Source organism: Canis aureus, chromosome 20 (genome assembly GCF_053574225.1).
Source record: "Canis aureus isolate CA01 chromosome 20, VMU_Caureus_v.1.0, whole genome shotgun sequence".
NCBI classification, from domain to species: Eukaryota; Metazoa; Chordata; class Mammalia; order Carnivora; family Canidae; genus Canis; species Canis aureus.
Window position 1 is genome coordinate 23,409,356 of NC_135630.1, and position 25,999 is coordinate 23,435,354.

The 25,999-nt window shown below is 38.3% G+C and overlaps 1 long non-coding RNA gene and 1 pseudogene across 11 annotated transcripts in view; both read right to left on the reverse strand.

Moving 5' to 3' along the window:
- Positions 1 to 25,999, reverse strand: part of LOC144291551 (uncharacterized) — a 117,773-nt gene that overhangs the window by 64,540 nt on the left and 27,234 nt on the right. The gene's annotated exons all lie outside the window — the stretch shown is intronic.
- Positions 426 to 6,458, reverse strand: LOC144291341 (large ribosomal subunit protein uL16m pseudogene; annotated as a pseudogene).

The following is a 25,999-nucleotide window of genomic DNA, read 5'->3' on the forward strand; positions in this document are numbered from 1 at the left end:
AACCTTCTCTGGAAACTGGCAACCAGGCCAGTGAGCATCCTTATGTTTTTTTCAAATAGAATCTCAAAATAGAACAGGAGACACATACTTCAGAGAAAATATACGAAAAGAATTGAAGAAAAAAATTAAGAATACATAACTTTTGTGATGAATAAGGCATCAGTTAAAACTGAGTAATCAAAAATATTTTAATACTTGATACTTTAAAGGCAAACAAAGAAATAGAGGGAGAGTAGGACTTGGGAATAGTCAAGACAGTCATAAAAATCCTAGTCAGCGGTAGTCTCAGCACTCAAGTTCCTTCCTTGGAACATTATTATCATAGAGAAAGACAATATAAGAACTATAAAATAAATCTGCCTTCTTAAGCTGGTCAGTCTGCCAGGCACACTGTTATTTCCACCGAAGGCAGGAGTGTGGGTCCACTATATGTCCTTGTTCTCTGTGTTGGGAGGCAGCTGGTCCCAAAAAGCCTGCCAAATCCAATGGCTGGGGGAATCACTTTTCCCCAAAGCTGGGGACACTGTGAATCCCACTTCCACAGTCTGAGACTCTAAATATGGTGAAGTTTCCAGACACAGGCGTAGCTGAAACACTTAGCCATTTCACCCCAAAAACTGAAAGCATGATGAAAGGAGAGTTTTTACCCATGAACTCCAAACTTAGATGTTAGGTCTGATGTGTTGTTATTAATTAAGGGCAATAATAGGCAAAAAGATTTAAATGCAAGTAAAGGGGAAGGGGTGTCGTGAGTGCCACTAGATTTAAGGAACTTCTATAAAAGTTGTCAAAGAACTAGAGCCAGCTGACCTCCCCTCCGGCACTCTGCACTTCAGTTGTTCTGAACCATCTGGGTACCTCAAGCTTGCCACACATTCTTGCCTCCAGGCCTTCTTCCCAGCCTTTCCCATCTTTAGCTGGTTGACTTCAGATTAGATAATCTCTTCCCTAGAACCCTCCTTAACACCCGCCTTCTCCAGTGTTGCCCCCACAGAACTTTGTGCTTATGATCATAAGTGTGCCTGTCCTTCCCTCTAGACTATACGCTAGTCTTGAAGGCAGAAATCTATTTTGCCTAGATTCTATCTATTCAAATTCAATTTTGAAATTTTAGTATCAAGTGCAGTGCCTGGAGCATGATATTAATCATGATGGAAATATACTTATTACATGCAAGGTATTACTCTGAGTACTTTAGATTGATTGAGTCATTTAATGTACACAACATTATGAGGTAAGTACTGGTATCCCCAATTTACAATTATCCCCAATTTACAATTTATCCCCAATTTACAAAAAAAGGCACAAAGTATTTAAATGATTTGTCCATGGTCTCTATCTGGTAAATAAATGGTAGAACTATGATTTGAATCTAGCCAATTTGATTCTATGGACCATGCTTTTAAACTCTAAACAATGTTGCTCTTAACAAATACTAGATGGAAAAATGGGTAAATGGAGATAATATATGTAAGGATGGATAGATGGATGGATGCAAGGACAGATGGAGGGATGGGTGGAGTGTGCAGGTCTCTAGCCAGTTAAAGAAAGATAGGACATAGAGAAATATGCCCTCTATAAACCTCTTCTAAGGAAGACTCAATTAAGTGCAAACATTTAGGCACAAACTGTTTTACACTAAAGCAGGAATCTATATGTTGGAGAACACACAAATACATAGAAGTGTATTTGGATTTTGGAACTAGAAGACTAGATGTGAGTCATGATCCTGTCAATTTAGTGCCACTTATTCTGTCTATCAACACTCACCTCATCAGTGGAGGATATATGAGTATCTAAAAGAGTGCTTAGAACTTAGGAACCTCCTGTTTTATTCTAGTTCCTCTCCTGCTGAAGAAAATGATATCACCTGGATCTGATTTACCATAAGCAGAAAAATGCTGAGAAAAGGATCAGAGTGGCTGGCTCACTGGAGGACAGGAAGGTAAGACTTGTCTGGATCCCCTGCTCTCTTCCTGGAGTTGGACTTTGGGCTTTGAAATGAGAGATGAACTCACAGCTTAGTTCTGCCAATTCATCAAATTCTAGAATTATTAGACATTTTTACTTCATCTTGAAAAAATATGCCTGTGTATACAAATGTGACATCCTTGAGGACAGAGTGCTTGATACTTATATTTTAATACCTTTCTCATATAATAAAAGTAATTAAAGCTCACTGCAAAAAATTTAAGGAACTACAGGGAAGTATAAAAAAGAAATGAAAGATTGGTCCGTGTTTATCATCTTGGAGGATCTTTCTTAATGTCTCAGTATGCATATAAGTATGTATACTTTTTTAAAAACAGAAATAGAAAATCCTGTTTTAAAAACAGGGTGAGCCTGTATATAGCATTCTGTTATTTTCACTTGGTCTACATTGTAGATTGCTTTCCTAACATAGGAATACATAATCAACTGCACAGCAATCCACTGAAAGTATGTAACATAAATTATTTAACAACACTATAAATGAAGCTCATATGAAACCATTATTTAAAAACATATTCCAAACAAACAAACAAACAAACCATATTCCAATGAAAATCTATACATATTGTTGAGCTCCTTTTTCTATTATTTGCCTTGCTTAAATTCCCAAATGGGAATTGTCAGGTTAAAGATATATATTTTTATTTTCATACATATTGCCAAACTCCTGTTTCATCAACAGTATTGGAAAGTTACCCATACTTTCTCTATCACTGGATACAGCCATTATTTTTAAACAGATCAAAAAAAAGAAAAGAATGATTCTCATATTAACTTACAGATATACATTTTTTTCCTGAGGTAATCCTCAAACTTTATTTAATGTAAGTATAATAATGCACTTAAAAAACAGATAGTTTCACATAGTTGGGTGCTCCCAAGTTGGGGGCATAAAAATCTACAATTGTTCGATCTTGTTGGATAAACTCCCTTACTATGATATAGTGCACTTCTTCATCTCTTGCTACAGCCTTTGGTTTAAAATCTAGTTTGTCTGATCTAAGTATGACTACTCCAGCTTTATTTTGAGGTCTATTTGCATGATAAGTGTTTCTCCATCTCCTCACTTTCAATCTCCAGATGTCTTTAGGTCTCTTGTAGGCAGCATATAGATGGGTCTTGTATTTTTTATCCATTCCAATACCTTATGTCTTGACTGGAACTTTTCGTCCATTTACTTACAGACTAGTTCTTGATAGATGTGTATTTAGTGCCATTTTGTAACTTGTTTTGTCATTGTTTCTGGAGATTTTCTCTGTTCCTTTCTAGTCTTTGTTGCTCTTGGTCTTCCCCTCTAGAGTCCCCTTTAATATTTCTTCCAGGGCTGATTTAGTGGTCACGAAATCCTTTAGTTTTTATTTGTCATGGAAACTCTTTATCTCTCTTTTATGCTGAATGCAGCCTTCTGGCTAGTGTATTCCTGGCTGCAGATTTTCTCCTCTCAGTACATTGAAATATGATGCCATTCTCTTCTGGCTTGCCAAGTTTCTGTGGAGAGATCTGCTGCTAACCTTATTTGTCTTTCCTTATAAGGTAGGGACTTCTTTTGTCTTGCTACTTTTAGGATTTTTTTCTTTTTCTTTTCTTTTTTTTAAATTTACTTATTAATGAGAGACGCAGAGAGAGAGGGGCAGAGACACAGGCAGAGGGAGAAGCAGGCCCCACGCAGGGAGCCCAATGTGGGACTCATCCCGGGTCTCCAGGATCAGGCCCTGGGCTGAAGGAGGCGCCAAACCACTGAGCCACCTGGGCTGCCCATAGGATTTTTTTCTTTATCATATTATGTCTTGGGGTTGGCCTGCTTTTGTTGATTTTGATGGGAGTTCTCTGACCTCCTGGATTTGGATGTCTGTTTTCTTCCCCAGATTAGGGAATTTTTCAGCTATAATTTCTTCAAATAAACTTTTGTCTCCTTTCTCTCTCCTCTTTCCAGGACATATAAAGATGTTTAACATCACTCATCAGCAAGGAAATACAAATCAAAAGTGCAGTGAAGTAACACCTCACACCAGTCAGAATGGCTAACATTAAAAATACAGGAAACAACAGATGTTGACAAGGATGTAGAGAGAGGGGAACCCTTTTACACTGTTGGTGGGAATGCAAACTGGTGCAGGAAAACAGTGTGGAGGTTCCTCAAAAAACTAAAAAATATGATTATTCTATGATCCAGCAACTGTACTACTAGGTATTTACCCAAAGGATACAAAAATACTGATTGGAAGGAATACATGCATCCCAATGTTTATAGCAGCATTATCAACAATAGCCAAATTATGGGAAGAGCCCAAATATTCATTGACTGATGAATGGATTAAGAAGATGTGATACACACACACACACACACACACACACACAGTGGAATATTACTCAGACATAAAAAATGAAATCTTGTCATCTGCAATGACATGGAGCTAGAGAGTATTATGCTAAGAGAAATAAGTCTATCAGGGAAAGACAAATACCACATGATTTCACTCATCTGTAGAATTTAAGAAACAAAACAGATGAACGTAGTAGTGAGAGAAAAAAAGAGACAAACCAGAAGACAGACTCTTAACTACAGAGAGTAGACAGGATTACTGGAGGGGAGGTTTGGTGGGGAGATGGGTTAAATGAATGATAGGGATTAAGAAGAGTACTTATGATGAACACCAGGTATTGTATGTAAGTGCTGAATCACTAAATTCTACGAAACTAATATTACACTGTGTATTAACTACTGGAATTTAAAAACTTGAAAAAGATTTTTAAAAATCAACAGATATTGTACAGTTTTTCAGAAATCATCTACTCATATGCTGCTCCTTGGTTAGACATCAGAGCTACCCAAAGACTTTAAGGGTAGAATGAGAGGAATAAAAGTGTAGATTCTTTTTCTCTCAGTAACCTTTGTACATTTATTTCTTACATTATCACTACACACATCTAGGCATACAGAACTTGCCCCAGGACTGCCCCTTCTGGGTAAAGTCATATGGGCTCAGGACTTCCCACATCGTCAGTGTTGGCAGTGGCTATATGCTGAAAGATACAGGGGTTTGGTTGTTCTGTTCTCATTGCTCCTGATCTTTCCACATCTTCTCTAGAGTCTTATACACTCAGACTTTGCTGAGAAGGGCAATTTGTTTTTTTTTATTTTTTATAAATTTATTTTTTATTGGTGTTCAATTTGCCAACATATAGAATAACACCCAGTGCTCATCTCATCAAGTGTCCCCCTCAGTGCCTGTCACCCAGTCACCCCCACCCCCCACCCACCTCCCTTTCTACTAGCCCCAGTTTGTTTCCCAGAGTTAGGAGTCTCTCATGTTCTGTCTCCCTTTCTGATATTCCCCACTCATTTTTTCTCCTTTCCAAGAAGGGCAATTTGTGAGCAATATAGTCAATGAAACCTTGTATCTCTTTGAATTCACAATTCCCACTCATCTCTATTATGAGATAGCCAGCCTTCACAAGGAGTCATATTGTGACCAAAAGCACTTTTGCCTCCCCCCACTTACTGTCTCATACCCTTGCAGGTGATAGGCCTGAAAGGAGGTGGTACTCTCCATAAGGCAAACATGTTCTTGGGGTCCGCAGAGCAGCTCATTGTCAGGTACATCATTTTAAAATGGTCCCAATGGAGGTAACCACCACCAAGTGCCAAGATTGCAAAATTGCCTTCAGTGAACTCAGTAGCTTCAGTAAAGGTCCCCATATGTCACCCAAGGTTTTAGATTCTCTTCCCACTTTTGGCACAAGTGGTGCCCTTTCAACAAATCTAAGCTGAGGCTTTTCAGGAACGGAAACATCTTCAGAAGTTGCCACTGGGAGCAGCATCTGTAGTCCCCCACTGGTGGGCAGGACTGCCTAAGAATCTGACAGTATTGCTCACAGGAATGGCCCCCTGGCTCAAGCAGCTGCCACATGGTCACCTGTACCTGGCTCCCCAAGGAGACTCTTAACATATTTTTAATTGCTAGCAAATCACACACATTTAAATGTTTTTCACAATTTGGAATTCTCTTCTGTGAGTTTCTAGTTTATGTCCTTATCATATTTCCTTATCCATCTGTAAGAGCATGTATTCATCTTTGCATATCTTATGCCTACTATGGAATTTAGCACATAGTAGTTATTCAACAAATAACATATTTTTTTTAGCTGCAAAAAATATTTATACCCATAGGACACAGGACCAGGGGTTCTAAGTTTGAATCCTGATTGCCAGAAATTTACATCTAACTTTGGGAAAATCAATTCTTGGAATCTGAAAATGATGACATAGTCAGACCCCCAGTAGCCCTGACACTGTATATTCTGAAGTCTGACACTTGAGAAAGAATACCTCCTATATAAAAATTTTCTAAAGAATAGACCAGGAAGAAGAGTGGGGGCTATTTACCTCATATCAATGAGAGGTACTCACAAGGTTTGTACCCAAACCTTCCTGTTTCTTGGTCTGCCAGAAACCCAAGAGCCATCATCCCTAAAATAATCATCATACCTTAATAAGTCTCAGAGTAATCAAGCCCAACTATGTTTTCTATGGGATATTTAGGAAAATAAGAAGATATTTCCTATCCAAATATCATTAGATTCATATTTTAAGAAACTTTAGTCAACCCAGACATGCAGAAAAATCCCTAAAGGAACATATATAATGCTTCTTTTCAATATGTATTAATTAATGTATATAATATATGTAACATGTAATTTATATTATGTTTACTTTTAATGTTTGTAAGAACATATATTTGTATTTTATCACTTTTTTATTTTAATGATCAGGACACTTTTATGATATTAAAGAGTTTTTCAATAATAGAACTCAGCTTCATAACATTGTGCCTTTAGGAAAGAAGGCCTCATGTGTCTATTGTATAGGATGTCATTGGGAATCATTTGAACCATCATTCAAGAGATAAGAGGCCCTCTAGGGAAAAAAAAAATCCCATGGCATTTTATTGTCTACCTTGATATACTGCCAAGTTTTCACAAGAATTATCACATTCATTCCTTACATTAACTTGTGAGAAAGAGCAAAACAAAAACAAAAACAAACTGTATCTTTTTAATGCTATGGGACCATTAATTAGAAGATACACCATGTATTTAGTAACAGCTTTTGGGGATATATAAAAAAAAGAAACACTACCATATTAAATGTACACATTTTAAGAGGTTTCCAGATTTCAGAAAGGCAAGAAAAATATGTTTTTTTTTTTTTTTTGTTATTTTAGCATCAGGGAACCATGATGGGACTAGCTCTCTTTTATATGAGAAAATAAAAATGGAATTCCTTACCTAAAGAATCAAGATGTGAGTGAAGATTTCCTTGGTTCAGTGCTTTTTATATGATGGGTTTGCTGGAGCAAAAGGAGTAAGGGAAGAGTTTAAAGTTTGAGGTTAAGTCAGCCAGAGTGGAAGAGGGGTTGGCAGGAAAGGAGGAGGAATTGAGAATTTGGGCTTTAAGCTAGACTCTGCACTGGCTGTGATCTTGCCACCTTGTTTCTGACCATGGATTACTATTCCAGGCATTACAAGCTGTAAACACAATGTCTTGACTTTTTATTCTATCATTCTGTGCTCCTTCCCAGCTATCTGTCCCATCTCCAGACATCAGTCATTTCCTCTATTCCTACTGGATAAACCCACCAGAATGTTTGTATTTTTAAAAAAGATTTATTTTATTTATTTTAGAGAGAAAGAGAAAGAGAGGTGGGGAGGGGCAGAGAGAGAGGGCAAGAGAAACTCAAGCAGACTCTTCACAGAGCCCGAGCCAGATGTTGGGCTCCATCTCATGACCCTGAAATCATGACTGGGGCAGAAACCACTAATTGGCTACTCAATGGACTGCATCATCCAGATGCTCCAGAATATTTGTATTCTAAGAGAGATTGAAAAGACTCTTGACTCCAAGAAATAAATTTCCAATGGTACAACTGAAGGGCTATGATAAATAGCAGGAAAGACATTTTGGGTTGGATGCTCAAATTTATATGTGCCCTTAGAGTTATAACTAAAGATGTACAATTTGTGACCTTGGTACTTTCCTTAACAAATGTGCCAGCTTGTCCTTGGGTGGTGATTGGATGGCTTGTTTTCATGGCACTGTGGCAAGGGGCAAGGCTGAAATACTGTGTACCTCTGCTTCTCTCACAAGGCTTTGCAATGCCCATGCAATCTTGCAGCCGTTGGCCTCTGTCCTTAAACAGCCAAGCCATGACAGGTGATCCAGAGTCCACTGGCTTAAGACTTCAGCCTTGCTTCAGAGAGATCTCCCTTCTCTCTGGGGGCCTCATGCTACAGTCTGAGCATCAGCCAGCACATGAGCATCTATGACGCATCCAGGGGCATGGAGTTGCCCCTGTGATAAGGAACAACTCAACAGAAACGTGATTTTCCCTGTTGTAAATTCTGCCCTGATCTACTGCCCAACTTCCTCTCCTCTCACCCCAGCGTTTCAAGAGAATAGAGACTCTCTGTCTGATAAAGTTCTTTCTTTGCCCACATGAAAGAGGTATGGAGCAATTGCAAGCTTGCTAAAGAGCCGTTGTCTGTAGAGATAACCACAGCTTCAGTTTTTGGGCCAACAGCCCCTATGGCTGCCTCTCTTCCTACCATCAGTTTGAGCAGGAGCAGTAGTTTGGGCCAACTCCAGAACTTCAAGCATGTCACTTCTGAAACCACAACAAGTCTCTTAAGCTTCCTGAACAAAGTGCTCAGAGTGGAAAGCCCTGAAGTTCTTTTGGGCCTCCTAAAACCACAAAGCTGATTACTGAACAAAGCCCCAGAGCATCTGAGCACATGGGTGCCTTTCCTGGAGCTCATCTCAGAAAACAAAAAACAGTTATTGAGAGTAGTGACTGGGGAAGGGGTGGGGGTTGGGGCTGGGGAGTCTTCTTTCTCTGCTCAGAACAGTAACACCATCTAGACAGTCTGCACCAGTAATGGTTCATAACCTGGTCAAGCATAAGGACCTACTCGTAATATCAAATTTTAACAACTGTATTGTTAGTAGAATCTAACTAAGAAAACATATAATAACCAAAAGCTAGTGTGAATTCAGCTCTTTTACATAAATTTATATATTACTAGTTCTAGTCGTCATTACATTAAGTTTTTACTCCTGAAATCATGCATCTAAAATACATATTCACAGACACATGGCAATAGCTCCATGGCCCACTAGGGGTCCCACCAGAGGCTAGGAATCACTGACAAACGGGAACTATTCATCATATCTAGTACTCACCTAGATCAAGTAACAGATCTGCAAGCTCTGGTGGAAGAGAATTGACTATGCATCTGGATGCCTTTAAATTCAGTGTTTATTTATGAGTCTAGAATTTCTAGGATAAATTCCTTTTGGAAAGTAATGCCAGGAACCCTGTATCTCTTAAATCATCTAAAATTTTGCCTCAGTTTTATTGAAATATAATTGACATACAACAACATTGTGTGAGTTTATGGTTTACGTACTACTACGGCATGTTGATTTGATACATTTATATACATGTATATATTGCAAAATGATTACCACTGCAGCATTATTTAACACCTCGATCCAATCACAGAAACTATGTATCTCTGAAGGACAGTTATATTTCATCCTTTCATGCAATGCACACTATTTTAGTCCCTGTACTTCCAATTTTTCCTCGGTAGGAGGAAATTTAAAACTAGAGGTAATGCTCAATTGTGACAATCACCTTGTGCCACAGCCGCTGGCACTTTCTGCTGATTCCTCAACATTGCTTCTAGTTATCTTTTTTTACTTTTCAAACATCTCTCTAAATGGGATCTTTATTATAAGCCTCCTCACCTCACTGAAATTAGACAGGCATAACTTATAAACAAGCATCAAGGCCCTCTTTTGGCCATCAGCCTCCAAGTGGTTTCCGCTGGGCCACGGAGCTACTCTGACATCTCCTCTGCCAAGTGTATGCTTGTGGATTAGTATCATCTAATTTCCTAGGCCACATTTCTCCAAGATGATAGGGAGCACTGAGATAGTGGTGGCTGAGAACTGTGACTCAGTATCACAACAGCTACCCTGCACAGGGCTTCAAAGTAAAGTAAAATGAAACGAAACAAACCGTTGTCTGTCCTAAGGAATTCAAGAGCGCTCACCAATATAGATGGGCAGCAAAAGCAGCGCCTACAGGGTACCAAGTGCTGTCCCCAACATTCTCACTGGCAGGATCTCCTGAATATTCTTCTAGCAAACTTATTTTCTATTTTCTTTCTTTCTTTTTCTTTTTTCTACTTATCTGACCTGTTGCCCCTGCCTTGTTCCAGCCTCTCCTCTCTTTCCTTCCAACCTGCCTCTGTCAATGGACTAAATCATCCTACCACCAGGGGGCAGTACAGTTAAAGAAACTGGCTCAAGGGGTTTGCTGCTCTAGACTAGAAAGCATTACTGATAAAATCATTCCATAAATTGTGCTTCAGAAATTTGTCTTTCTCAATTATTATTTTTTTTTACACTTCCACTTTTAAACTTAAATTCTGGTTATAGGCCCACTTGTAAATCTCTATTAATATCAATGTTTTAATAAATAGGACTGTCTTGGATTCTGTTTCAAGTCTCCTTTACTGTAAGATGCTACTTAACACGTGCTACTTAACACATGGTGCTATTTCAAAATACAGACCCAGAGGTCATTACACGTTCCACTTCAGCCTCCATTGGGTACAAACCACAAAGTTACAATAATGAGGTACTTCTTAGAAGTAAATGCCTCTAAACCAGCTTTGACTGGTTCCAGCAAAGGGACTCCTAGCCCCTGCCTCAGGGGCAGTGGCTTTATTCCATTATCCCTAAGCATCTGCTATTATAATGTGGATTTAGTATTTTCTTTTCTTTGTTTTAAAGAGTTCATTACTATAAATAAAGGTACTGGCAAAGGAAGGTAAATATTATGATACATATGGCCATTGCTCAGTCATTAATTCAAACTGTGACTATTTAATCCTTAATGAGCACCAGAGTATTTCCAGGCATTTTCCAGAAAAGAGAGATAAAAAAAACAGGACAGCAATTTCTTCGTTAGATCAGAAGAAAGTACCAGTCACTACCAAGGAATTTGGCCTTTGCTCCTTAGAAATCTGAACTGACCAAGAGAGTTAGGCTTTAACTAAGATAGATGGTTCCAGAAAAGTGTTGAGAAATATTTGAAAAAAAAAAAAAAAAAAAGAATGATTTGATATTCAAGTATGGTGAAATTTTTCAGATATCTTACATTGGTATATAAAGATTCATTAAGATTGGAAGAATTAGACTTACTGTGGTAATTATTTCACAATATATACAAATATTGAATTATTGTGCTGTACATCTGCATCTAATATAATGCTATTTGTCAATTATATCTCAATTAAAATTTTTAAAAAATATTTTATTTATTCATGAGAGACATAGAGTGAGGCAGAAACACAGGCAGAGGGAGAAGCAGGCTTTATGCAGGGAGCCCAATGTGGGACTCAATCTCCCAGGATCCTGGTATCATGACCAAAGTCTGAAGGCAGACGCTCAATCACTGAGCCACCCAGGTGCCCCTCTCAATCTTTTATTAAAGTTAAATTACCTTAAAAAATACTGAAAATATCAAATTTCTTGGTAATTTAGGGTACAGCAAAGGAAATAAGCACCTCTGTCTTCCAATTTCTGTAGGAGGATAGAAACCCATCTTAGACGGGTGCCTTATTCCAAGATATAATACCACCTCCTGCCATAGAAATGGAAAGCTGTTTTTTTTTTCCTTCAGATAAAGTCAATTAGCTAGTGCAAAGGATTACTCTAATAACCAGGTTAAGTTAAGATAAACTATGTGTGACAAATGGTACTATCAAACTGTCTTATTTGGGGACTAGTTATGGTTCAGCTATGTAACTGGGGATGAGATCTTTCTGTCTCTGCAATCTTTTAGGAGGTTGCTTGTAATGTGTATTCAGGTTTTAATGCTTATTCAAAATAAAATGTTTTTTTCCCCTTAAATACAAGAAAAAGAAAACAGATTAGTAAAGAATACAAAAGAAGGTTATAGACGGAGTGCACTAAATATGGGCACTGCATTTATACAGCCACCCTGTGAGGTAGGTATTATTATCATTATTACTCTTGTATAAAGAAGAAAAATGAGTGAGGGAAAGTAAGTAATTTTCCTAATTTCCCTGTGAAAGACATCGGATTGTAATCCAGCCCATGTTTTTAACTGCTACCATGTTTCCTAACTCTAGAGTTTGCATTCTGAACCATGACGCTGCTGTCTCCAGAAGGGTATATAAATCTAGAAAAATTAAGGAAAAACAAGACAGACGCTCAAGGGAGGTGGTCCTGGATCTAGCTTCTCAGCATTCCTGACACACTGAAAGATGAGTACAATTTATTTTGGTTTCTCTGGTAATAAATCTCTGTTACTTTATTCCAGTTCTGTGTGCTTGAGGGTCTTTTAGCACAGACAGCATTATTTCTCAAGTAGATCAGACTTCAGCACAGAAAAACCATTTAGTACACATATTCAGTTTTGTGACCAAAACTTGGGAATAATGATATCTATAAACAGTTTGATGACAAGTTCTCCTCTGGGAACTAAAATAAATAACATCTACCTTCATCACTTCAGTCAAAACTATGTAAAGAAAAACATATACATTATGGAAGAAGGCAAGCATACTATTTAGTGAGAGGAAAATCATCATCAAGCATCTCTATTTGGTGAGAGGGAAATGTGTGTTGAAAGAACTCATGTCAGAAACAACTATAGTGGTTCAGAATTGGAAATAACTGCAGATATGCACAATGAAGGGAATCTTAACAATTAATCTCAACAATGTATAGAGGTTAAGGAAATGACAAAAGACAGAATAGGGTAGCTGTAGGTTATACTAACTAGATAACAGTGGCCCCACATAATTCCAGAAGGATAAAATTTCAATTTAACTAGAAAAGAGTAAACCTACTGTCTCATTAAATGACTCAGCATTATCATCATGAATATGGACTATTGGGTCATTTGGAACTATCTTGATAAATTTCCATACTCTTACATTTTTGTGTCTGATTTGTAAATTCTTTTTCTTTCTCTTGTTGTTAACAGGTTGCAGTGATATGTCTGTCTAAAGCAATTACTATTTGTGGTAGACACATTGTGTGAAAGGTGCCTAGCTCGCTGTGGTGACCTTAACTCCTCCCTGATAAACAGGAGCATGTTCCTAGAAGAAACAAAGTTTACTTATGGTATCCAGTGCCTGGTAACAGTTGACTGCATGAAGGGAAGCCTATCTGACTAGACTAATCAATGGTCCCTCTCAGTAATGGGAAGTCTGGACCCAGAGTGAGATCAAATTCTCTGTGAGTCTGTAATTGTAATACATGAACTTGGGAGTTATGAGAAGATATTAGCTAAGCCCATCATATGGCCTGTATTCTAAGATCTATGTAAAGTAGATGCTTAATGAGGAGAAACAAGAGGCCATGAAAAAGTGTGCAAGGATTCACAAAGAAACTCTCATTACCAATACTCTTCCTTCTTGAGGTCCAGAACATTCCTGTCCTTAGGTTCTATAAGACATTACCATATTTTGATAATAATTTCTGTTCTCCCTCCCCCAAGTTGGTGTAGTGGACATTTGTTGATGCTTCTCATCATCCATTCTTTATTTCTTCCTTCCTAACAACTCCCCAAATATCCAGTCATATGTTTTGAGTAGAATTGATATTAACTTTGGTATCAGAGTGGGCCCAGACTGAAGCCAGTTAGAACATTCTATACTCCTGTATAAAGTTATTGATGCAGAAGTGAGCGCATGACCTCATTTGTTCTGATTCAGCTATTAAAAGGATTTTCTGGGAACTTCTGAGAGAAAAGTTTCCTTTCTCATTCTTAGGAGTTAGCAAAAAAGGGATGCCTGAATGGCTCAGCGGTTGAGCGTCTGCCTTCAGCTCAGGGCATGATCCCAGAATTCCAGGATCGAGTCCCACATTGGGCTCCCTGCAAGGAGCCTGCTTCTAGCTCTGCCTATGTCTCTGCCTTCTCTCTGTGTCTCTCATGAATAAATAAAATCTTTTTTTTTTTTTTAAAGGAGTTAGCAAAAATGCCCAATGGACATAAATGAGATATTTAAGTGTCAGGTGCTTCTGATAGACTCCTTACAACGGTAAGGGAAGTTAGATTTAAGATAAAGTCAAAACCAGCAGGTAAAAAGAGAAGAAACTAGGTCCTTGCTAAGAACCTGGGTCAAAGTTTGCCTGAGGCCTGTAGACATGTCACTTACATGGATGGTACCTTTTTTTTAAATTTTTAAAAATTTTAAAGTCTATTTGAGTTAGATTTTTGATTGTAATAAATAACCTAGTTGATAGGCACTTTTAAGTTATTTGCAACAAAAGAACACTAATTTTTATAGTATTCAATTATTTAATCTGAGCTAAGGTATATGAAACAGGGTAATTAGGCACTGAGGAGAGACCCAAGGGACTCTCCTACTAAATTAAGTACTCGTGCTGTGTATGTGTTTTTAAATTCTATTTTTACTTGTTCTGAGGCCTTTTGAAGATTACTTCCTGATTTTTTATTTTCTCGAGAAGCTAGATTCAAATAAAGGGATTCAGGGAAGTCCCAGCATATTTTACTGACAGAGGAGACTTTAGAAAGATGAATTCAACCTCTTCATTTTATAAGTAACCCATAAAAATTACCGCACACTCTCAAGCACAAGTGTAGCAAGCAATGGAATAGAACATTTCCTATTGCCTTGAAACTTCAGCTAAAATACAAAGCTGAAGATAATGGGTAATCCCTCTACATTCTATAGTCACTAGATACATCCCAGCATGATTTGCTGAGAAGTATCTAACCTAGTTCTGTGACCTTCACCCCCAACACACTGTATAAAAGCAAACTAAGGATTCCGGGGAAGAGAAATCTTTGCACAGAGTTCATTGTAGAGAAGGCATTTCCCCTGCTCTCTCTATGAGGAAAGATAGGAGCTACATGTTCATAAGTACATTTGGGAGGCCTCAAGAGAAGGACTCCTAGATACTAGGGTTATATGCCAGAACAGGAGCTGACCTTGCATCTCTTGGTTCAACACTTGCCATGTGCTGCCATGACCAGAGTGCACACAGATGAGTTTTGGGGTCAAACCTATGTGTGCTACTAGGAGCTTAGGGGTACTGTGAATAAGAAACCAGAGTAGTCCAAGAGGGCAAGACAAGGGGAGAAGGCAGCAATAGGACTGGGCAGAGCAAAGATGCCAAATGTTCCTCAGGCCAGTTCTGGGTGAATGGGTGGTGAAGTGGCCACATTGAGAGCCATTCCTAAAGGGCTCCAACACAAAAGGCTGTGCACTGGGGTGAGGGAATCATGGCAGAACAAGGTCATGTGGGGTTATCACCAGGGATAGAAGCTGATGGGGTATCACAAGAGGTTATCTGGAGAGGAAACCACCTAAGTCAAGAACCAGGGCAAGTGGAGATCCCTGAGGAATTCACCAATGTGTGCCATGAAAGAGTCAGCATTTGAATCCCCAGTGTGAGAGAGTATAGTCAACAGCACCAATTAGTTAAAGCATCATGACTTATTTCTTGTTTCTCTTCTGCCCCTGGCCCTGAAGGAGCCAAGGGTAGCGAAAAATGTGTTTGCAAGGGGAGAGAAAGGATAGTGAAAGAGTAGAGTATCCCACTCCCTCTTTCCCCATGGCTGATTTATAGCCATGAGTCAATTCTGAGCTGGCAGGTAGGATAAACTTTAATTGGGTGAAAGATTTAAATTTTGATGTTAGATTTCCCCTTGTCTTTTTCTTTAGCACTTCTTTCCTTTTTCACCCTGTGTTGCATTAGTTAGATCACATTCAGTTGAAAGTAACAGTGGCATGGATGGCCTCTCAAATCTTCAGCTTCATTTCTCTTCAGCTTTTCCTTTCCCATTTATACATTCCTTTTTGACTTTTTCATCTAGACCTTTCTATAGATTGTATCCAGACCTAGCTCAAATTCAGTATGTCTAGAACCAGATTTATAATCATCTTACCGAATCCCTAAACCAGCTTCCACAGTGTTCTACACTCACATAACCAGCTCACAGCACATAGTTTCCCAAACCCTCTCAGTATTTACTGCCTTAGGGCTAAACAGCTTGCTATATAACTTGTATTATGTTTCACATCACAAGTTATTTCTGATCTTAGGTTGTTCCCATAACCATTTTGAAAAAAAAATTCAGGTGGGTTTGTGGGTTGTTTTGTTTTGTTTTTGTAATTTTTCTGCATTTAGCAAACCCACTCCAAGTGCAGGACTAGTCTCTTTACATGACTCGTCATGATAAAGTAAAATAAGCAAGCATCAATGTCTGAAAAGATGTGAAACAAGTGATTGGAAATATGGTTTTGCAACCAGTTTGGGGTTTCTACCAATTTGTCTTTTCAGTCAAATTGTTTTAACCCAATCATCTGGCATGTGCCACATAGCCTTGTTGGAGTAATGGTCTAGTGGGGGTGTTTTTTGCCAAGTTCATTAACACAAATTAGAAACTATCCACTAACTCAGAGAGTTTCTGTTTGTATGACAGTTCTTTTTACCACAACTTGGTGTGCAAATAAGCGAAGAAACAGCAGCATGTTCTACATAGCAAATAGAAAGAGAAAGGTGGTGGGGAGAGAATGATCCTCCACATAGGAGGAAAATAAATCTCAGTATGTTTGGGGAGGAGAAGGAGAACGAAAAAAGGAAGGTGCTTCTGTTGTCAGAAGAAGCTGGGATTATACGTAGAGGCTCTAGAAAGCAATGTTAATGCCTGTCTTTTATGGCTACTGAGGAGACACAGGCTGCAGGGAGTAAAATAATGTACCAGATGTCCTTTGTCCACCACTCTACTGAAATTGATATCTGAAGTCACTGACACTGAAGGCCCTTGTCTTTATCTCCTACTTAAGCTCTCCATAGCATAGCATCAGGCACTTTAAATTGCATCTCACCTCCTTTGTCTTTCAAGAATTGAGAAACACTCCCATCTGATTCTTCTACCTCTGTAAGTCAATCCTTCTCAGTCCTTGCTGTTTCCTCTTAATCCTTTTATTAGTCCTGCTGCTTCCTGGGGTTAATCTTCCACTTGATTTTTTCCCCTTGTCTTTTCCTGCTGATCTAATTTATTTCCATAGTATTAACCTTATTCATTGTTAACCTTATTTCCAAACCTGCAGTCCAATCCAGATTTCTTTCCTTATCTCTAGACCTAAATTTTTGTCTACTAGATATTCCACCTGAATAATTTAAAGTTCAACATATCATCTTTCTCTTTAAATCTGTTATTGCCCTTGCATTTTCTGTCTTGGTTAATTTTGTTCCATCCACCCAGTCATCCAGGCTGGAAAGCTTGGAGTCATCCAAGGTCGTCCTCCCTATGTCTTTTTTGTTCCCATTCCCCATTTCATCAGTCACAAAGATCTGCAGATTCTTATAGCATATACCACATGGATCATTGTTTACCTGACCATTCCCACACCCCACCTCCACTCCATGAGTGATTTGAGAGCAGAAATTATGTCTGTTTGATGGTGGATTCTTCGCTCATTCCATTGGACCAGGCACTTGGCACACTATTTTGTAAATGCTTCTATATTGTTGCTGACTCTCCTAGACACATACACATTTATAATTATCAGTCAATACCTTGGTCCAATAAGGGATTCTGAGAGAAGAATACTCTCTGACATATTTGTTTCTTCCAACAGAAAAACATATGACATGTTTATATTTGTATAATAGATTATTGTTCACATACCTAAATTTTTAGTTTTCATGGAGAAATCAAGCCTAGCTTCCCTTCAAAAGGTAGTATGTAAAAAGAAGGATACTGTGGAAATGCCAAAAGGTAAAAATTACTACGGAGTTCCAATGAGATTTAGTTTGGGCTCCCCTCAAAGCAGGGTCTGAGACAAGGATGTGGGTGCAGGCCTCCTCACCTATACAGGTGATCCCAAGAAGCAAGAGTAATAAAGAAGGGAGAATTAGGCAGAGGAAGAAAACAAACAGGTAAGAGGGATTTGTTGGGCTGCTTTCTACAGTGTTCAACTAGCTGGGAACCTCAAAGAAGCATGTAGAATGCTCCTCAATATTGTCCAAGTGCAGATTAGGGGTATTGTCTACTGACTCCTGTCTGCCCCTGGAGAAGGGTTATCTCGAGGAACATAAGCTTTCCTGTACTTCTGGGCTACTCACATGTATGGGCCAATGAATTATTTTGGGTTTGCTGAAAACCCTGGGGCAGGTAAATAGAGAGGAGGTGGGTGTCTGAGGTGGAAGATTTTTAGTGGCATGCATAGAAATGTCCACCATGGCTGCAGTTGAAATCAGAGGTGGGCCAAGAGGAAACACATCTGCTACAAGAATGAAAGGTGATCAAACAAGAGAAATAGGTTTTCTGCATATCCAAGCAGATTGGGTGGATACCCGAAGAGGACTTAAATGAGTTCGATGACTATTTCCACTAGAAACATCCTTGAGCATTCTCTACTTTTTAGAAAACATTGTCATGTGGGATAGAGTGGGAAGGAAGCAAGTGGTAAGGAGTGTTTTGGAACGAGTGAAAGACAGTGTATGTTGGTTTCCCCAGACCCAAATCAGCTCTCTACTGATTCTATCTATTCAAGAGGATGCAAAAGCTCATTTGTTCATTTCCTGCCTTCCTTGCTAGAATCCCCAGGCATTACCAAGTGATACCATCCTGGCAAGAAGACGTTAGAGAAAATCTGTTGACTCTAACTCTTTTCTCCTTGCCCCTCCTCTAATGTCTTGAAAGAATGGGGATATGATATCTTGATCTCCAGTATCCATCTTATAGCCATGAAGTGACACATGAGGCAGAAACCAGTCCTAACTGATACAGAGGCAATATAAATCCCAATACGGCTGGCTCCCGTTAAGCCTTGGCCAGGCCAGGCCATACATGAGGCCCCTGTCCACTGCTTCACCTAAACATTTCCTTTATGAAAAGGTGACCAGCTCAAGGAAAATTGAGCTTAAGCTCAATTGCCATAGGATAGTCTTACCGGCAACACGCTTTTAACCTAGCCTTGATTCTGAGCCACTCATCACTCTATCTCTACCTATCCATGTTGTTCCCATCACTATCTCATTGTTCCAAGAATCTACCATGCTATTCTGGATTTAACCTTTCAGTGGTATTCCCACTCAGTAGCTCTCAGTCCCTCTTGCCTCACCAACCTGTTTTAGGCTGGCCACACTGCCTTCTGTTGCTCCCACATGCCTTACCCTGCCTTCCTCAGACAGGGCAGAGATAACATCATGGGGAAACAAAGGACTACAGAGCAGAAGAGTACCCAGTTCCCTTTTCCTCCACCTCAAATTCTGCCAGAATTAAGTCTTTCATTGGCTTCCTGAAGCCAGCCTTTGTGTTTATGAACTTTTACATCCAAAGGAGGATCAGGAAGGACCCTGGGTCAAAGGTTCTTCTCAACTACAGTACTAAGCAGAAGAAGCAAAAATCTGTATAGAGTGAAACATAAAAATAGTAGGCTCTGAGGATACGGTAGATTGCTTTATTTCAAGAACACCTTCTAAAGTGATTTAGACCAGTTGTTAAATAGCAGTCTTCTTAGATGGGAATGGAACATTCCTGCTCTTTGGTGGTTCATGAGCCAACATAAAATTTGATGGTAGGTGGTTTCTGTTTAGTTACTGTAGGTAGACAACTTTTCTTTCTGAAGACATTGCCTTTTACAGTAATTAGTACTCCTGGTGTTTTTCGTTGGGAGGCCAAATGAGTCACGGAGGTCTCAGGTCACAATTGAGGCAGGTTTTAAAACCACATGGGAAAAACATTCTACCTAAGGAAATCAAAGTATATAATTCTCTGTCATGATATCATCGCCACCTATTCCTACATTCATTCAACACATAATTGAGCACATACTGGGTGCTCAGTCACATACACTAGACATTGTGGTAGAGCAACAAATGAGTAAGACAAATATACTTCCTTTCTAGCTTAGAGTTTAGTAGTGGATACAAAAAAGTAAATAGGAAATGTAAACAGAGGACAATCACAACACAATCAATAGACAATTATGTATAATATAGTCAAAGCAAATCCTGCTAATCCCTGTATTTTAAAAATGTGGGTGTTAACATACAAGTAGATCAATACCCAGTTATCAGGAGAGCTTGAGTTAAGAGGTTCTGTGTTTTTCCTGATACTCGAGCTCATAATGACAATAATAATGGCAATGATTCTTCATGCTTGCAAAGCAAAGGGGGACTCCTAAACTGTTGTAATATGTAATCTCATTTAATCCATAAGCAAACTTGAGAAATATCTTATTATAACACTTTACAGAAGAGGGTACTGTGGCTTAGGAAAGTTAAGGTATTCTGAGGGACTCCTTTCACATTTCAATGGTGATAGTACATGACACTTTATTATCGGCATACTCTGTACTAAACGTTACTTGATAATTGTTCTTAATTTTCTGTATTAAACCTTTGTACTCCTAAATACTGTAAATAAGATTTTTTTCTTATATAAGCAGGGACATATTTACCAAAGATAAAAGCACCTTATGAGAAATGACTTGGGGACTGTGACTAAAAGGCCCAGAGCTACTTAGAAATTTCAAGTCTCACTTTCTTTTATCTTGGAATTCTTTTTAAGTTTCTCAATTTTAAAATGTTCCACTCTCTCCTACATGGGAAAAAAGTAAAACCTGTCTTTCTATTTTAAGTTTGTAAAAACATGTTGAATGATCCTTTATAATGCAATCAATATTCTCAAGACCCACATTTAGCAAACAGCCACATCAAGCAGCATTTCACAGCTCAACGGAGATTAAATAACTAGGTATATGAGACCCTATTGATCCTCATAACATATTCTATAATCACAGTAATATCAATATGCACATACTTCAAATTCACTTTTCCTTCAAAGCATGAGGAAATGTGAAAATCAGTAATTCTATTTTTAGTACCATAGTACTAAATGGCCCATATTTACAAATACTGGTTACAGTTTGAATACTTTCTTATTACTTATTAAAATTCTGACATTTTAAAAATAAATTTAAGTTTGTTTTCAAAGCCAATAATTAGACTAATATATTGACAACTATATAAATATTCCGATTATTTTAAATGTTTTGAGTTATCACTGCACAATCAATGAACACTTTATAAGAAACATTAATCTAAAAAAATACATGGCCATATTATGAAATCAATTGCTAATATGGCTATTATAAAGTAAGTCACTTAGTTTTGAAATAATAGGGATTAGTTTATCTGTAGATTTCTCACAACCTTTTCTGGGGTTTCATTAGTTTATTTCATTGCCTTTTTAGACCTGGAATGAGCATATGAAATGTTTCTGAGAGGTAAGAATGATAATAGGACATTTGCTTGGTTTTCTGAAGGAAGAGGATGTTCTCATTTTTCCCTGTGATTTTTTTTTTTTTTTTTATTTGTCAGGCCACAAAAGTCACATCATGTTGGCAGAGGTATATTTAATGTGAGGGAAAGAAAGGGAAACCGTGGGACTCCTCACTTAAACTGATCCCTTCCACAGCACTAGGAAGGTTCCTATCAATGTGTTTATATGATCATATGTTTCTCTCCTTTCCACTCTGTCACATTTCCCCTTGGACTGAGTGGCATGAGAATGGCATAAACATTTGAGGGGATTTGGATAAAGGATGCTATCCACTGGGGGTGATATTGCTCCTAACAGAGGTGAAACATCTTACCTTTTATGTATACAATATATCTGTATACATTACATAAACATCTACATAATATATTCTTGGTATTTCATGTGGAGAGCAATTAGGAGAAAAAATGCCTATGAATGCTCCATGAAGAAAGGCAATACAAATGAAAAAGAAAAAGGTTGAGAAACACTGGGCTAAGGGGAATTACATTGGAAATACTTTTGGTTTAGGTCAGTGGCATATACTTTTCCTATGAAATCAAAATTGTATTGGATGTATTTGGATTAGGTTACAAAAATGAATATATTTAAGATATATTACTTGCTGGGCATAACTGAGAAAAAAAATTGTGCTTCTCAGCAGATGTAAACCATAAAATATGTTTTAGTTGCAAGGCTTCCCTGAGTAAGACAAGCCGTTATTAAATGTTATTAAATGCTTCTGAGACTTGGTAGTAAAATGATTAAAAAAAAAAAAAAAAACCCTAACATTTACTGAGCAATCACTATATCAGACACTACTCTAAGCATTTTAGATACAGTAACTCATTAAATATACAACACACACAAACACACATACACACAAATTAAAGGAAGATACTATCATTTCTCAATCTCATGGTCCTTTAATCACTGAGATTAACTAAATTACCCAAGGTCACAAAGCTAGTAGGTGGTAGAGTTGGAATTGAAAGCCTGCACGCGGACTTCAGAGCCTGTGCATTTAATCATGACGCTTTCTGCCTCCAAATAAACAATATAGGAATTTGTGAAAACTGAATAATTAATCTATAGACCCTTCAATAACTAATGTACTGAGGCTTACATTAAACAAAAGGAAATAGTATCAAAAGCACTTTAGTGGCTACATTGCAAATAAAGGTTAATCTTTGCTTCCTCTCTGGCCAGTAAGGTCGGTAAGCTGCAGACTATACACATAAAGAATGAGGCCTTGGAGATGACCAAGCTCTAGGCCAGTGGCTCTCAATCATGTCTGTGCATTAGAATCACCTGGGGGAACTGTTCAAAAAATACTGGTGCTTGGACTCCCCAGATATTAACTCAGATATTAACTCAATTAGTGTGGGAGATGGGCCCAGTCATTGGAATTTTCTCGAGACTACCTGAGACGATTCTAAAGTACAAACAGGTCTGAAACTCTGATCTAGACACACCACAAACTCCTGCCATTGCTCTTTTATACATTTCCTGTCCTGAAGCTCACCTGAAACCCAACTGTAAACTTTCAGAGCCCAACCAGCCCTAACTTCAGCATATCTGAGGTCAGAGTCCTGGAGAAGCCAACCACTCTGGGGAGGAGCCTTCACCACAATACCAATCCCGGGTGCCCCTGGGAGGGAACCTCACAGTGACATGACTCCTGCACAGAGACCAAAAGAAGAAAGGAAGGGTCGGGGCACAAAGAGTGACTTCACTCTACAAAGCTGGCATGATCAGTGCTTTATTCCTTTTCCTTCCAAAGGTAATTAAGTCAAAATATTCAGAAATAGAATGAGTAGGATATGGTAATTTGATGTGAGTACCAAAGAACTGTAAATAATTGACTATAATTGCTATCTACTGAGAGCTTTCAGATATTGGTTTAGATGGATTGTGTTTTTTTGTTTTCTGAGGCCATTTGGACATAAGACAATAAATTGTGTTTGGTCCTATTGAAAACACACACGCAAAAAAAAAAAAAAAATCCCACAAAAAACAAAGGTGATACTGGGAAGAAAATAGAATGAGCTACTGATAGAGTTGGGACTGCCCTAGCACCTAGCCTAGGCTCACAGAGCAAGTAAGGAAACCTGGATCCAAGCCTATAGTTGCCTGCTACTTTCCAGGGAAAAGTCATTGTTTCAGTGCGATCTTTATTCTTTTTTATTGGCTATTTTAAGTGAATTTCTTTTAAAGCCTTTTCCTTTAAATGTTGCCCACATAACCAATCAATCTGAGCACTGGGAGTGTCACAAAGGAGACCACATGGGGGCCTGGCATGGCAGAGAAGTTAAAGCATAAGATGGGCAATGGGTGCACACTATTTTTAAATCAGCTAGACGGGCCTAGGGCAACACTCCAGAAGTTCTGTCGGAGGGGGCCCCAGAACCTCTCATTTCTAAATGGCCCATGGCTGAGGAAATGATTCATCCACAAGTTTACGTGGAACTTAAGTTCTGCCTTAAAAGCCTGGTGAATTCTCTTGTTAAAAGACACATTCTGGTAAGTCTAATTTTACAACCAAAATTCTATGTTAGAATTCATCCATTGATGTGGAGCAATTAGCTGTCCCAAAGGAGATAACCATTAGAGGATGTTGACTGGGACATGGGAATAGAAGTATACGTCCTTTCCAAGAAGAAAAATTTCCAAGAAGTCCTTTCCAAGAAGAAAAATTAACTAGAAAATCTTAACCAAGGAGAAAGCCAGGGTTTTCTTGATGACTTCATCTGTTCTCTTTCAGAAGTGGCAATGGAGAAAAAAACATTTCTTCCTCATTTTAGAACACATAGAAAGGACCAATCAAGAATTTTTTAAAAATCCCCATTCCAGGGAATTTAAAGTCTATAGCAAAATAAAAACCATAGATATACTGACTCCTGGTATACATTTTCCAATTCTGGAATGGTTTCTAACTCTAAGTATAAAGAGTCAAGGTGGAGAAAAAAGAAACCTATATGAGTGCAGAGAAACAGGGTAAGATTAAATAATAATTGGTGAAAGCTAAGCATTTGTAAAGTGCCTAACTGTTCCTGTTTTTATTTAATAATCTTTTCTGTAATTTTTAGCAATTATGACTTACATAGATGTTTTTGTTTTGTTTGCTCACATTTTCAAGAATTTAAGTGGGAAAGAATATAACGTTATTTTTATTTCCATGAATTATAAGAAGTCTAGCTGCATTCAAAAGTCAGTCACTGCATTAATATTCTGCCCTTTGGAGCCCTATCACCACACTCACCCACCTCCTCTCCTACCAAGAAAGTTTAGATTTAAAGGGATTCACTCACAGGGCAGAGTAGAGATCACTAGATAGAGATGGTAGAGATTAGATGAATGTGTCAGGGAGAGTACCAGTATTGGATCCTCTCAGATACTCCGGTCCTTCTAGCTCCAGATACGTTTTCCCCACCAACCAAAGCCCTGGTTCATCCTTTTAGTGATGTTCCTATTGGCATTCTTGATTCTTTCTCTCTTCCACCTGTGCCTTCTTTGTCAAACTTCATTAAGTTAAAGTCCCCATCCATTCTTTCTGTGCTTGCTTTCAACCTTAGAATAAAGTCACAAACCTAGGCTGAATTAATCCACAATTAAACCACCCAACATGACCCTACTTGAGTCCTCATTGTTAATTCACAAGGCTCTCTATTTTATGGATGCTTTGATAACAAGTCTCTAGACATTTACTCTAAATATTTCTATGTATCCCTGCTGCCATATTCACTCTCAATAAACAGCTTTCCATTCTAGTTAATGTAGACCAAGGCCACTCAATATAAATCTATGCATTCTTCCTTTTCAACTTAACATTTTCTCAGTATTTCTCTCCTTCCTTCCCTCCCTCTCTCTGACACACACACACACATATCCTTCCTTTATGTCTCTTTCCCACTACTCTGCCAAGTTGCTCCCAGGAGCATCATTCTCTCAAAAAATCTCTTTCTCTTGACCCTTTAATCATCCCCTCCCCACTGACATTTTTTTCTTCTAAATAATAATTCTCTAGCACCTTCTAGGTTTTTTTTTTTTTTTTTAAAGAACCTCTCTAATGACACCACCACTTTTTACCTAATTTTGTTAAAATTATTTCTATATATGTTTAGGAATAAAATTTAAACATCTTTTATTTTCTCCAAAATCTAAGATTAAATCTTATAAATACTATGTGCTTAATGAATATGTATTGAATGAATGAATGAATGAATGAATGAATGAATACCTTCAGTATAGTTAAGTCATTCTTGGTCTTATTCCTGGTGTCTGAAATACAATCCATGAGAGTGCTCTGAACTTGCTTCAGTACGACTCATTTAGGGTTTGGAGTGCCTGAAGTTGGCCCTGGACTTCTCAGATAGTTACCTTCTCAGTATCATATAATGATATATAATGATATAACAATGCCATAGCCTCTTAGTCAATGTTTCTTCATCTTATTTAGTGATACTGGAAACTTCACAATTAGAAATTAATTCCCTGGGGGATCCCTGGGTGGCTCAGTGAAGGAGCCTGCCTTCAGCCCAGGGTGTGATCCTGGAGTCCCAGGATCTAGTCCCACGTTGGGCTCCCTGCATGGAGCC